General features: G+C 34.2%; 1 non-coding gene across 1 annotated transcript; it reads right to left on the bottom strand.

The window, feature by feature from the left end:
• Positions 1 to 5877: 5877 nt before the first annotated feature.
• LOC135150951 (small nucleolar RNA R71) lies at positions 5878 to 5984 on the bottom strand. Its single transcript, XR_010289411.1, has one exon. It is a non-coding gene; the product is annotated as a small nucleolar RNA R71 (small nucleolar RNA).
• Positions 5985 to 9051: the final 3067 nt, after the last annotated feature.

The following is a 9051-nucleotide window of genomic DNA, read 5'->3' as shown; positions in this document are numbered from 1 at the left end:
TCGAACCGAGTTCGAGCTCGAGTTATTTGAATGTTTTACCGAGCCGAGCTCGAGCTTCAAGTTACTCGGCTCGTAATGTTTGCGAGCCTTATCGAGCCTCTATTATTTTTAATTTTTTATTATAAATTTATATTTATAAAAATATTTAATATTTTATTTACATTTATATTTATATATTTAATTGAATTGAAATCGAGCTGAAACATCATATTTCGAGTTTTTGAGATAATATTCGGTGACTCGATTCAAGCTTTCGTGCCGAACTCGACCCCATCGAACTGTTTACGACCCGATCTTCGAACTTGAAATTAAAGACTCGGTCGAACTCGAGCCACGAACTTTTTATTAGAGTTCGAGCCGAGCCTACCAGTGTTCGACTCGACTCGGCTTGATTGCACCCGTGACTGGAATGTCAATTTCTAAATTTGATTTCTTATGTCTTTATTAAGTAAGTACTTGACATATATAAAATTAATAAATATATTAAAGGAGGAAAACTTAAAGTCCTCTTTCTATAATAATACAAAAGACAAGAACGAACAAAGGAACTTTCTTATTCTTATCATATACACGATGTGATACTTTATTTATTTTGGCAACTAGTAATAAATCACTATAAGAAAATACTTTATTTATTTTGGCAACTAGTAATAAATCATTATAAGAAAACTTAAAGTCCTAGCATTCTACAATAATTCTAACGACAATAACGAGCAAAATATTTTCCTACTCTTACTTTATACATGATGTAATATTGTATTTATTTTGACAAATAGCAATAAACAAAGTTAATTCTTTAACTTTTAATATAAAACTCGCATATCATTAAAGTTAATTAATGTTTATATATTTTTTAATATTAATATATATTATTAATACTAGTTTTAATTATTTTTTATTTTTAGTTAATTATATAAATTAAATCATTTTTTATTTAGTGATAAAATATTTCTTTATGAATAAAATAACAAGATATTATTAAATTTATAAATAATAAATTTGATAAAATAATATCTTCTTCCCTGTTCATGTATGAGTCTGGTATACCATTCAATGCCATAAACAATGATGGGGTTCAAAGGTTCTGTGAGGCAGTTGGACAGTTTGGTCGAGGCTATATACGAGCAAGTCAGTACCAATTGAGAGAGCCGCTCCTTAAGCAAGAAGTGGAAAAGACAAAACAATCGATGAAAGAACAAGAGGAGTGGTGGAAAGCCAATGGGTGCTCACTAATGATAGATGCGTGGTCTGATAGAAATAGACGAAGCATAATGAATCTTTGTGTTAATTGTAGGCATGTCTTATTTCTTCTATTGAAAGTTGAGAAGAAGCACATACTGCAAAGTATATATTTTAGTATGTTGATAAATATATTGGTGAAATAGGGAGTGGCAACATCATTCAGTCTTCATATATAATGCTACTAATAACATGGCTGCTGCAAAATTATTGAAGGTCAAGAGACCAAACATTTTCTAGACATCCTGTGCTACTCAAACGCAACTTGATTTTGGAAGGAATTGGTAACTTTCGATGCCCTTTGTTTCTACTTTTAATTTCTCAGCCTTTGTATATTTTCAGCATATAGCAGCTTAGTTTTGTTATTGACTTGTTATTGTTAACACTTAACAGGTAAGATTCCAAGAATTCAACATATAATTGAACAGGCACAGGCACTGACAATTTTCATTTATGAACACCACACGACGCTGCCTTTGATGAGAAAATTTGCAAGAAAAAAAAATATTGTTAGATCAGGGGTCACAAGGTTTGCTAGCTCGTTTCTTACCCTGCAACGTATCTTGGAGAAAGAAGAAAAATTGAAGCATATGTATTTATCAAAAGAATGGGGAGAATGCAAGTGGTCTACAAAAGTAAAAGGTAGCAAAGCATATCAGACGATTGTCTCTCAAGCTTTTTGAAAAAATATTTCTATGTGTGTGGAATTATTTAAACCTTTAGTAAAAGTACTTCGACTTGTTGATGGAGATTGGTGTCCTTCCATGGCTTTTGTGTATGGAGATATTAAGGAAGCAAAATCTAAGATCATTAGAATTTTGAAGGATGTTAAAGACACCTATGAACCTATCTTGGAAATCATCGACTCCAAAATTAAAGGCCGTCTTGATAGCCCATTGCACTTAACTGCATACTTGTTAAATCCTTATTTTTTTAACAAAGATAAAGAAGTTGTGGGAAGAGATGCAAACTGTATGGCAGCAGTGATAACTTGCATTGAGGAATTCTTTCCGGATGATTATGACTTGCAAGATCTTGTTGGAAATGTCGAGTTGCTGATATACAAAAATATGGAAGGAATGTTTGGAAAAAAATTTGGCTATCATCGGAAGAACCAGGAACAAAGACAATTTTGATATAGGTATTTGTTATTTAATACTCCCTCCATCCCATTTTAAGTGTCCACTTTGCCAAAAAAAAAAAATCCCAATATATGTGTCATATTCTTTAACCCATGCAATTTTTACTAGTTCCAATATGATATTAAATACAACCAACTAATTCCACTATGAAGAAAGGTCAAATACACACTAGAAGTGGTGCTATACGTAATTAATATTTATAAAAATCAAGGTGAATAGGTGTGTGAAGATAATGATAAAAGCATTACATTAATTGTTTCTTAAGATGCGTGAAATTTGCAAAGTGGACACTTAAAATGGGATGGAGGGAGTATTTATCTAACACCATAATTTTGTTTATTCTAGTTAACAATTCTCATCTTTTTAATTATTCATTTGACAGTTGGATGGTGGTCAAATTATGGAATAGAAACACCAAATTTGCAGAAAATGGCACTAAAAATAGTTAGTTTAACTTTGAGCTCTTCTGGATGTGAAAGGAATTGGAGCACTTTTGAAAGGGTAATTTTAGTTGTATGTGTTCTTTATATTTTCTTCCTATAACTTGTTTATTTATTAAATAACTATTGTATATATTTTGTAGATTGATACCAAGAAACGGAATCGATTAGAAATTGAAAGGCTGCATAATCTTGTTTATGTGCAATTCAATGCAAAATTATTAAACAAAAAGAATAAGATGAAGGATAATCGTGATATTTTGCTGGCTAGTGATGCAAGTATGGCGCAAGGTTGGATTGTAGAAGGTAGTGACATTGATGAAGAAATTTCACCAGATTCAACCATTATTGTGAATTACAATGAAGGTAAATTTGTTGGTTTACCCTTTGTCGGTCCTAAAAGAGTTGTTAGAGAGCTTGACGAAGATGATTTCGAGTCTGAAGCTGAAGTGGAAGATGATATTATATTTGATGAATCTGATGGAGAGATATGGTGAAATTTTAGATGATCTCACTGTTAACTATTTTGAATAAATTATTTAACTAGAAATTAAATTATTATTTTTGCTTATTTTGGAGGTTAAACATTGTAATGTTGGTTATCCAACTCTGTTATCTACTTATCAGTTGTCTCTTTAAGTAATTTTCCTAGTTATGGGAATCCACTATTTGGACTGCATTATTTGCATTCTAAAATTAATAAAGTGCATAAAAAATTAATTATATATCATTTATGAGAAGTTAAAATACATATCGTAATTAAAAAATTAATATTTTTACTCTGATTTTTCAACCGAATACTCTTTCCGAGTACTCCCCGAATACTCCGAGTACTCCATACGCCGTCCCTTCGCCGAGCCGAATCGAGTTCCGAGTTTTAGAACACTGGTTTTCATACATATCCTAACTGATAGTTACGATCCTATAAATCAGAGAAAGTAAATCAATCCATGCATTGGCTTCCGTATGTTGAATAAATTTATGCTTCAATACTGATATGCATTAGTTCTTGACCAAGTAAGTTACTGACCAGCTGCTAATACGGATCATCAAATACTGACCAATAGTGATCCTGACCATCTGATAAGTGGATTTTATATCCACTTGGAAGCCTTTGGTTCGGCTTAAATTGATGATTTGGCCTCAAGTGTGTGGTGTTTTTGATGTGTTTTTGTGTTTATATGTGTAGAGCATCTAGATGGAGGATGAAAGAAAGATCTCAAGCTTACATGGTGGTTAAAAGGCGAGGAAACGAGCAAAGAGTGAAGAAAATTCAATTGGCGAAGAAGTTGACGCCAGTGACAGATGTGACGCCGGGGCACGGCCTGCCCTTGTAGTGCGCCCGCGACCGGGGGCTGCCCATGTAGCGCGCCCGCGCTACTGGGTAGTGCACCCACGCTACTTCGTTTTCGGAAAGTTTCATTTTTCTTGGATTAGCTGTTGACCGGTCAACGTAGGGCACTTAAGTATAAATTATTCAAGGGAAAAAAGCCCTAATCAGTCTATAGAGAACGTGACGGCTACAAGGAGAAAAATTAGATACTTAGTTTTCTTTGTATTCTTCAAAGTAGACGATACTTTCGGATGCTCGTTTCTGGATTTGTTTTTGAACTTTGATTCTCATACTTTTGTATTGTTTTAGACTTATTCCTATCATGTTGACATTTCAACCTATGATGATAAGACGTTCGATTATGAACTAATCGTTGTCATGGGGTTCTAGCGGATTTATCTATGGATTTCAGTAGTTGATTTGCCTTAACTATTTATGTGATGAATAATTGATTTCCTTGTATGGTTGTGCTTATTTTTCTTGGATGCGTAGCTAACATCTAAGTTGTTTGTTAATCTCTATTGAAGCAAGTGGATATATGGATTTAGAACTTGCCATGCGAGCATAGGTTTATGTATTCAATATACATGATTCGTGGTGCGATTTTAACCATCTTGCATCGCCCTACGTAATCTTGATAGATAACTTGTTCGTAAACCGTTATGTTTTCAAATATTATAGACATATAGGGTCTAAGCATAATTGGTGTCTGCTCGACTTCTATCTGAATTGTGGATGTTGAGTAGTAGGGTATACGTATATCGGAGGATAGCGTATATCAATTTCGTGTAATCTGATTAGTTATCAACCATCACATAAAATAAAAAAAGGCATAGCTTTGAATGAAGTAGTTAATGAAGTTAGAATCCCATGTTTTCTTTCTCATTCATAAATCAAAGTTACTCAATTAGTTAAGCAATCTTCGTTTAAATAATTCGAATACAATTATTAGTTGAATTAGATAACCACCACCAATTTGATACTTGTCTTAGCAGTGAATAATAGCCATACATTGTTGCATAAGTGCATAATTCTTGATTACACTAGTCTCTGTGGGAACGAACTTAACTAAATTCTATATTACTTATGACCACGTACGCTTGCATGAATTTTGTGCGAACAAATTTTTGGCGCCGCTGCCAAGGACTCGGTGTTATATTTTAGTTTATGTGCTTGTCATAAGTGGTCATTAAAGTTCACTGACTTGGATTCTTTCCTCACTTTTATTTCGTTTGTGTGTGCTTCAGGTGCTTGAGCGGCGTGTACGCGAACACGTTCTCAATCTCATAAGGCAGCATTGGTAAAAGCGGAAGCGACAGTGAAGTAATACAATGGGGGAACCAGCAGCAGCAGATACTAAGGAATTGAAGGATTTCTCTCTGCCGAAAATCAATGACATCCAATCTAGAATTGTCAGGCCAGCCATTGTGGACAACACCTTTGAAATCAAACCAGGCACTATTTAGATGGTTCAGAACTCAGTTCAGTTTGGGGGTGCTCTGACAGTGGATCCTAATATGCATATTCAGGATTTCATCGAGATTTGTGATACTTTCAAGTTCAATGGTGTTTCTGAAGATGCTGTGAAATTGAGGCCATTCCCATTCTCTCTGAGGGATAAAGCTAAGGATGGTTGCATTCTCTATCCACAGGATCTATTACGACATAGAAGGATCTAGCTCAGAAATTTCTTAATAAATTCTTCCCTATGGCCAAAACAGCTGCAATCAGGAATGCTCTCACTCAATATTTTTAGCAGTCTGGTGAAACTTTATGTGAAGCTTGGAAACGCTACAAAGAGATGCTTCAAAATTTTCCTCATCATGGAATGCCTGATTGGATGGTGATTAATTGTTTCTATAATGGGTTGAGAGCTCAATCGAGACAAATGCTTGATGCAGCATCAGGTGGAGCTTTATAGGATAAAAGCTATGATGAAGCTTATGAGTTGATCGAGATGATGGCTGCGAATGAATATCAGAACCCGACTCAGCGTCCACATCAAGGAAAAGCAGCAGGAAATCTGGATGTGGATGCTACTACAGCCATAACCGCTCATCTTAAGGCTCCTACAATGAAGGTAGATTTTTTTGCAAATTTGGGAGTTCATCAACCACCTACTGTTTGCGACCTTTGTGCAGGTACACATTCTACAGATCAATGTGCCATATCTAGTGAATCAGCACAGTTTGTGAGCAATTTTCAGAGGTCTCAACAGCCAGCCCCTGCCACTTATCATCCGAACAATCGAAATTATCCGAATTTCAGCTGGAGAAACAATCAAAATTTCATGCAACAACCGCAACAACCTTTTCAGCAGAGCTAGACCATTCAACCCATCTAGTTTTCAACAGCAGTTTGCACCGAAGCAGCAATTCCATCCACCGGGATTCGAGCAACAAAATCACAACATGGTTGGACAGTCTTCCAACGAAAGATCTGAATTGGAAGAATTGAGATTAATGTGTAAAAGCCAAGCGATGTCAATCAAAACTCCGGAGAATCATATTGGGCAGATTGCTAATGCGTTGCTTGATAAGTCCATATTTTTGCACATTTTAGATACCTATTTATTGTTTGTTTTCGGATTTGATAAATTAAAGATTTGATTTTGTAGGTATTTTGTGCAAAAAGTAGAAAAATAGAAAAAAAAGGGATGAAAATGCAAGAAAGGCAAAAGTGGAGGAAGATAAAGAGAAAAATAGATTGGTGGAAATCAAAGGATGGGATTTAAACACCACACAAGACAATTGTATGGCATAGATTTTGCCAACTATCCCCAAAACCTTACTTTGTGCCTATTTAAGCATCTCATTCTCACCTTTAGCCACCAACCTAGGATTTTCTATTTTTAGCTCAACACACAAATAAGATTAGCTTCTCTTTCATGTAGTATATCTAGTAGTGGCTTTTTAAATTATATTGTAATCACTCTTTATATTAATACAAGCTTTCATCTTTGTCATTCCTTCTTGTTCTTAAATCTTGCTTTTTATTTATTCTCATTGGCTATGAAATCTTTCTCTAACCAAATGAATCTCAAGATTGCTTGTGGATTGAAAGGAGCCTTAATATAGTTATTTAATTTCTTGCTTTAAATTAACTTTTTGGGAAGTGAGCAAATTCTTACACAAAAATAATTTGTATGAGGGTTAAATCTTGAAAGTCCCAAAATTATTTCAATTTTTATGTATTATTAAGTAGTTGTTTTGCTTTCTTAAAATAAGTTAAAACCTCAAATCAATGGCTTTGTATCTTGTTTTTCCAAAACCTAATTCCTTGCTGTCAATTTAAACACACGACCCCAATCCCTTTCTTTGTCAAAACGTAAGCAAACCCAATTGATTTCTCTCCACTGATTTCTTTTTGTTAGGTCCAGATATGATTGTAGAAGGGGGGGGTTGAATACAATCAGTACCAAATCGTCGCGGAAGTGAATCTGATTGAATATGATTTGTTAATCAGATTATAATTAATTAATATAACAATGTTTGAAGTCGTTATATAATTAAAATGGTTCAGTTTTAATGTCCACTAAAGTTCGTAGAATAAATTCGACAGGGTATATTCTAGATTTAGTGATTAAAACAACCGGGTTATCAAAGCACAGAAAACTGTGGATATAACGATCAAGCAAGTTACAAACAACTTGAAAGCTTTACAAATGCTTTGAATACAAAGTGAATGAACACTAAAAATGAAGGATGCAATGCCATATTTATAGGCAAAGCATTTGTACTTGTAAGACAATTGAAAGACAAGACAATTCCAAGTAGAAAAGACAATCTAGCAAGGGCAAGACAATTACAATTGCCTAGCAAGCCAAAAGCATGGCAGAAAGACAATCTTCAGGAAGGGTAAGACAAAAAACCTTCGGTCAGACAATTAAGATTGTCTGCATGAACCATTCGGCCAAACAATTAAGAATTGTCTTGGAAGCCTTCCATCGGTCAGACAATCTATTGTCTTTCAGGCAATCACTAATCTTCGGTAGGACAATCTGTTTTGTCTTGGCAGTGAAGCATTCGGTAAGACAAATTGATTGTCTTGGCAGTGAACACACGGTCAGACAATTTGTCTTGCAGACTTCTTGATCTCTTCGGTAAGACAAAGTGTGATTGTCTTGGTTGTTGCTTCATTCATCCTAGAAACAGATTCGGTAAGACAATCTGTGATTGTCTTGCTGAGTCTGTTTTGATGAATAATGATGTAATTTAAGATATATATTGAATAGAAAATTATCCACTTAATTAAATTAATTATATAAATTCATAAATTAAATTAATTCGAGAGTGAATTAATTTAACAAATAAATTACATAATTAATATAATTATTTGTGAAGTGAAATAATAATCTATTAAATATTTAATCACCTATTCTTCAGTAGAACAGCTTCCGGTCTTCATTAAACTTTAATAACTTCTTCTTGAATTGTTGAACGAACGAACTACCACTTCTGCTTGACTTCAAATATTTAATTTGAATAACTGATACACAGATGTACTGTCTGGTTCATCTGTATCTAGTTAAATCAAATATTCTCTGTCAAATAAACATTAAGAATTTGATTTGTTCGTCGAGTCTTCGTCTTGTAAGTACATCTTCATTAAATGGAATCTTCTGATAAAATAAAGTATAGAAACTTTATATCTTCTGAACTCCTGGACGTGCCACAAAAGATTATTTGTGCACTGAGGCTTGAACATAACAATGAACTTCTTTCAGTGGTGTGCAGCAGCATCCTGGAATTTATCTGACATACAATTTCCATAAATCATTTGACGTTCTTCGTACGGATTCCGTTGACTTGCTATTTACTGAGCTTTCTTATCTGAGTTGAGTTGTACCTCTTTAAATACAAATAGGCTGAACATATGCCTTTCAATCTCCCCCTAT

Source organism: Daucus carota, chromosome 2, assembly GCF_001625215.2.
Source record: "Daucus carota subsp. sativus chromosome 2, DH1 v3.0, whole genome shotgun sequence".
In the NCBI taxonomy this organism is placed as follows: Eukaryota; Viridiplantae; Streptophyta; class Magnoliopsida; order Apiales; family Apiaceae; genus Daucus; species Daucus carota.
The sequence above is the reverse complement of the archived record's forward strand: the minus strand, read 5'-3'. Positions and strand labels throughout refer to the sequence as shown.